This window comes from Grammomys surdaster, unplaced genomic scaffold, assembly GCF_004785775.1.
Source record: "Grammomys surdaster isolate TR1022 unplaced genomic scaffold, NIH_TR_1.0 132, whole genome shotgun sequence".
NCBI classification, from domain to species: Eukaryota; Metazoa; Chordata; class Mammalia; order Rodentia; family Muridae; genus Grammomys; species Grammomys surdaster.
The window spans coordinates 2,353,326-2,359,743 of NW_021604590.1; positions in this window are offsets into that span (position 1 = coordinate 2,353,326).

Genomic DNA, 6,418 nt, shown 5'->3' on the forward strand with positions numbered 1-6,418 from the left:
TGATGGGTTTGTAAAGGCAAGAGAGGAAGCTTTGAGATTGACGTCTTCCTCTAGGAACTGAACTGTCAGTAGTATACTGGGAAACAGGATTTGCTTTTCTCGAATCCTTAAAATCCATTTTGGTTGGCTAAGGGTAACTTGGAGACAGACTGGGTCCCCAGTCCTAGGCAGGTTCCAGGACTGGACACCCCTACCTCCTTTGACTGGGTCAAATTCTGATTGACAAGGGAGGGAGATTTTCACTAGCAACAAGTACAATGCTTGTGAAGTAGAATGCGGTGATGTCTAACAAAACCACATCTGTCTGTCTGTCTGTCTGTCTGTCTAGGTCTGACTGACTCATCACTCTCTATCTGTACAGTAATGTATCATATACATTATTTTAGTGGATTACAGGCAGCTCAGGAAATAGCTTGTGATATGGTAACCTTGGTGTATGTATATGCGAGTGTCTTCGAGTGTGTGTGTGTGTGTGTGTGTGTATGTATGCGAGTGTCTGCAAGAGTGTGTGCGTGCCAGGCTTGGAACAGGTACCCTAACCCGTGGAGCCATCTTGCCAGTACCACATACTTGACAAAGCAATATACAGCATGTTTTTCACAGATGTCCTCGAAGTGATGCGAGGACACCCATGGGTGTGACTGTTCACTGCAGCACTATTTAAAACTGCAGCCCAAGTGTCCAAAGGTAAGAAAGATTTGGATGACGCTCCCTCGAGTTGGTGGAAGGAGTGAAGGTATGCTAAGGAGACACCTGAGCCCTGTCCCTTTGATTATCTGACTATGGAAATAATAGATACCCAAGAAATGGAATTTCCCCAGGAATCTTACCTTAGGAGGACTGTGAAGCCTGGGCCAGCCAGAGGAAGAACTTGTATCCTGGGAACAAGTTTCTCAATTGGACTGCCCACCTTACATGACGTATGGAGCTAAAACAGTGATGGACCAAATGACGGGAACACCTTGAGCAAGAATCCTCCTGCCCTGTTTTAGCCTGAACTGCACAGTAACAATCTAAAGATGAACTGGGCATCTTTCTTTGCTCCCTTCCCCAATGTGGCCACTTTGAATAAATATCCTTTCCGTTCCATCTCTTCATTTGAGAGATGATGGACACTAGGTGGCCAAGCCTAGCTTATTAGGGCTGCCAGGCCCTCAGGCCCTGACTCTTAAAATTCTGCTAACAGTAATATATAACTGTAAAAATAAGTAAGACTTCTATAACCTGATATTAAGCATTTTTCTAATAATTATATAATCATTATATATTTATAATATAATTATTGTTGCTAGAAATAGAGCCCTAAACACAAACTCAGAATTCAGAATACACAGTTTTTGTTTTTTTTCTTAGTTGCTGTTTTTAGGACAAGATCTCATATAGCCCAGGCTAGCCTCCAACCATCTGTGTAACTAAGTAAAACTTTGAATTCATAATCCTCCTGCCTCCAGCAATGACTGATCACAGGGTGGGCGGAATCTGTGGGTTTGACTGGTGTCTGGGTGAACTTTTCACTTAGTACAGACTTCTGAGTTGTGCTAAACGTACAAGTGCAAGAAAAAAAATTATAGAGTCAAAAGAATGAGAGGCACAACATGGAATTTAAAAAGCTCAAAGCATTTCAAAAGAGTACCAGTCGATTGAAGAGCATGGAAGGCAGAATTACTTGAAGTAGGGGTATTTTTGTCTTTAAACCCTCAGACCAAAGGAAGGAAACAAACAGGAGTTAGTTATCAGCAGTAGGTAGGGCTGTTCTCTGCGGTGACTTGCTTGCTGTGTTCTAGGACTAAGTACTCATTACCTTGAGGTAGTGGGAAGCAGGCTTCTCGTGGTTAGAGAAGAGGACACAGATACCAGGAGTCAGAATGATAGAAGTTAGTGCTGTGTGTGCTGAAATTGGAAGTACACAGTAATGTGTGCCCCTCCTTTCTTCCACTATACACACACACACACACTTTTTTTTTTCCAGATTGTTTCACATATACTCTTACCTACGTAGCCCAGAGTGGCCTCAAATTCCCAGTCGCCCTGCCTGTCTTCCGAGTATCAGAATTACAACTATATAGCTGTTCACCATTGTGCCCTGCTTGAATTCATGATTTTTCAACATGAAGGGGTGTGTGTGCACGTGTGTGTGTGTGTGTGTGTGTGTGTGTGTGTGTAGTGTAGTGTGCATGTTTAGCTCTGCTGAGAAACCCAGAATCAATCATGGTCCAGTAGCAGTGCGCTAAGACTGGGGTCCATCTTGGTGTCTATAAACAATTCTCTTTTTCATGGAGAATAGCCAGTGCTTGCTGGATAAATGACCAATTCCAGGGTTTGGAGGCTGGAGCAGGGAAAATGTAATGTGCACCTGAAATGTATTACTGGACCAGACAATAAGAAAATCTTCCAAAAGTGGAAGAAAAGGATGAGGAAACCAGTTTGGGAACTCTTGGCTGCCGGATGCTGCTGGAGCAGGGACAGTCACTGCCTTCAGTTGTGTTCCCATCGGTGAGTATGCCAGGCTCGGTGAATGCCCACGGGCATGTGAACCACTGTGGTTAGACTCAAGGGGGTCACAAGACAAAACAAGAAGGCATGAAGGGTCTCTAGGGGTGCACGGAGGTTAACAGCACATGTTACTCTTGCAGTGGGCCCCGGTTCCCTTTCTAACACCCACATGGGACTCACAACCATCCAAACTGCAATTCCAAACATCCGATGCCTCTGCAGGTGGCAGGCACACGTGGAGCACATGTGTATATTCAGGCAAAACACTCGTACGTGTACAATTAAAAAAAAAAGACATAGACATGTCAGAGGGACTGGAGGGGGGAGGTGAGAAGGCAGGCAGAATAATCAGAACACACTGTGTATATATGAAATTGTCAAAGAGTAAATTCAATTAATAAAAAGAAGTTTGAGGAACTTCCTCTGGGTAAATTTGAGAGTTTTAATGATAATGGTGATGATGGTAGTAGTGATGATGGTGATGATGGTGGTGGTGGTGGTGGTGATGATGATGATAGGAGGCTGTTAATGCACTAGATAAACCAAGACTCCAAATGCAGAGCACACAGGCAGCTGGAGGGGTAGCTCTCCCCACCGTAGGACACAGCAAGGTGACAAAGGAGGAGTGACGGAGTGAGGAGGCCAAGGACGAAGTCCTCAAGGACAGGACATCCATCTATTTTGATGCATTTAATAGATCTGTCAACCACAAAGGTAGAGATAACACCCACAGGGGAGAGTTTGGGACACATCATCTCTAACATGTGATCAAGGCTTAAAAAAAGCCAATACTGAAATCGCGTGTTACTTGACACCTACACTGAGAAGGGCGTAATGTCCCTTTAGGAATGTATCTGTCAAAAATGCACAGCCTTGCAGGGCACTGGTGGCGCTGCACGCCTTTGATCCCAGCACTGGGAGGCAGAGGCAGGTAGATCTCTGTGAGCTTGAGGCTAGCCTGGTCTGCAGAGTGAGGTTCAGGGCAGCCAGGGCTACACAGAGAATCCCTGTCTTCAAAAAGTAAAAATTAAAAAAAAAAAATCGAGATAACAGTCTACCTTCGGAGGGGAGCCTTAAGCGGTTTCCTCTTCTTACCTTAGTTAGGCACTACTAGATCCGTGACAGCAGCATCTGTGGTAGCTGTACAGCCCTGAACACCACACAGAAGACTTAAACACAAGACACAGGCAAGCCTGCATTATTTGTAGAAATTTAAAATGTCAAGTTAGAAACTCCTTTTTTCCCCCCCTTTGGTTTTTCGAGACAAGGTTTCTCTGTGTAGTCCTGGCTGTCCAGGAACTCACTCTGTAGACCAGGCTGGCCTCGAACTCAGAAATCCACCTGCCTCTGCCTCCCAAGTGCTGGGATTAAAAGCGTGCGCCACCACTGCCCAGCTAAAAACTATTTTCTATTTTCATGAGCACAACGTAATTTCTTTCCATTTAATGAAGATGCCCTCTTGAGGTGGGGAGATGGCTCGACAGGTGGAAGCAACTGGCCTTGCTCAGGTGCACGGGCCTGACCTGACTTTGATCCTCAGACCCACTTACCTGCAATGGTGTGCACCTGTAATCCCAGCGCTCCCAGGAAGAGATGGAGGATGGAGGCAGGAGAATCAGCAGAGCTCGCAGGCCTCCTAGGCCAGAGTACTCAGTGAGAAACAACAGAAGAGACTCCATCCCAAAAACAAGGTGGAAAGAGAGAACTGACTCCCAAAAGTTGTCCCCTGACCTCCACATGCCTGAAGGATACCTCCCATAACTCTGTGTGAGTTTTACAGAAAAAGAAAGGAAGAAAGGAAATATAAGGGCCTTTGTCTTTTTGTCCATGGTCACTTGAATCATGAGACAAAATAAAATTATTTTCCTTTAAATTGCTTTCTGTGGAGTGTTTGGTCATAATAACTATCCAGTTCCCAACACAGGAAAAAAAAAATGTGTGAAGATTCGAATGTTTTTCATCAAACAACACAGAACAAACTGAGCACATAGTGTATTGGGAGCCAGCAGAAAGAATGGAAACACATTGCGAATCTAAGAATAAGCCTGTCTGAAGGGACAATTGTTTATCTCTTTATCGACCTAAATAACGGGCTATTAGAACTAAAAGCATTAAAGTACCAACTAAGGACGGAAAGTAACTGTTCTCTCTGGAGAAACGTTTAGCCCTAGAAGCAGAAAACAGCTAGAGGACGACAATGGGGTGTATAATTCTGGGACAACCCAGCCCTTTTGTGAGTAAGTCATTCTGGCCCCAGAGTTCAGAGCCACTGATCAGGCAAGCTAGACCGTTAATCATCAGTGCTGATCCAGAAGTGATGTGATGTCTGGGGTTTATATCAAACAGTAGAAGAAAGAAGAAGCTTGCAGATGAAGGAGGACAGTTCAGGAGTTCAGAGCACACAGGCTGGTCCTGTAGCTCAGTGTGTAGAGAGCTTGCACAAGCTCCAAGGTCCGATCCTACCTCCTCAGAGAACCAGGTGGTGATACGTGCCTGTAACCCCAGCACTCCTCAGGCTCAGGCAGGAGGCAGAAGTTGTGGGTTACAAAGTTCCCAGCCGGGCTGTGGTGGTGCACACCTTTAATTCCAGCACTTGGGAGGCAGAGGCAGGCAGATTTCTGAGTTCGAGAGTTCGAGGCTAGCCTGGTCTACAGAGTGAGTTCCAGAAAAGCCAGGGCTACACAGAGAAACCCTGTCTCGAAAAACCAAACCAAACCAAACAAACAAAAAAAACAAAAACAACAACAAAAAACAAAAAACAAAACAAAACAAAAAACAAAGTAAGTTCCCGCATCATCCTGGGCCTGAGCTAGAGAGTAAGAAGAAGAAAAGGAAAAAACAATCCAGAATTTTAAAAAGTTAAAAAGCAAAACTCTGGGAGTGGTAAAGACTGTATCTGAGATTACACATCTCTTTAGGATTTCCTAGAAACAAGATGGGAGAAAGGTGGCTAGAGAAAGTCTCAGCAGCTAGCCTCACGGGATACACTTCTGGAGGAGGGAAGATTCCCAGCACCTACACAGGGCATGACTCTGTAACTTCAGTTCCAGGAGGAGAGCACCCACACACAAAAAAGACAATAGTAAAAGTTTTAATTTAAAAAAAAAAACAAAACCCGATTTTGGGCTGTAGGAACAGCCCAGCGGTTAAGATCGTACTGCTCTTGCAGAGGATCTAAGTGCGGCTCCCAGCACCTTTGTTGGTAGACTCATGACCATCATCTCCAAGGAAACCTTCACCCCTGTGCACATACCTATACACAATCACACAGGCACATCATTTTTGTTTGTTTTTTGTTTTTTCGAGACAGGGTTTCTCTGTGCAGCCCTGGCTGTCCTGGAACTCACTCTGTAGACCAGGCTGGCCTCGAACTCAGAAATCCACCTGCCTCTGCCTCCCAAGTGCTGGGGTTAAAGGCATGTGCCACCACCACCTGGCCACATAATTTTTAAAACAAAATGTAGCTCACACGGTCAAAGTGCTTGCCTCACATGCAGGAAGTCCTGGACTTAATTCCTAGTTTTACACTAAAAAGAGATAGGCATGGTAAAGCAGATTTGGAGCCCCAGCTCCTCGGAGGTAGAGGCAGGAGGATCAGGAGTACAAAGACATTGTCAGATACCTAGGGAGTTCCAGGCCAGCCTGGGATACATGAAAACCTGTCCACAAACAAACAATCGTACAAACAAACAAACGGAACAGGTTTCTTGAGGACTAGTACATATTTATGTTATATACTCTTTAAATATGTTAGAAGGCTTTCAAAATGAGAAATTAAAATGGAATGTACCAATCTTTGTGTATCAAGTATAGTAAATAATAATATAGATACCAGAGTTTTAGCCTCAAGTTTACTACGGCTGAGGTGTGGCCCAGTGGTCAGTGCTTGCATAGCGTGGGGGGTAGTCCTAGGTTCAACCCCCAT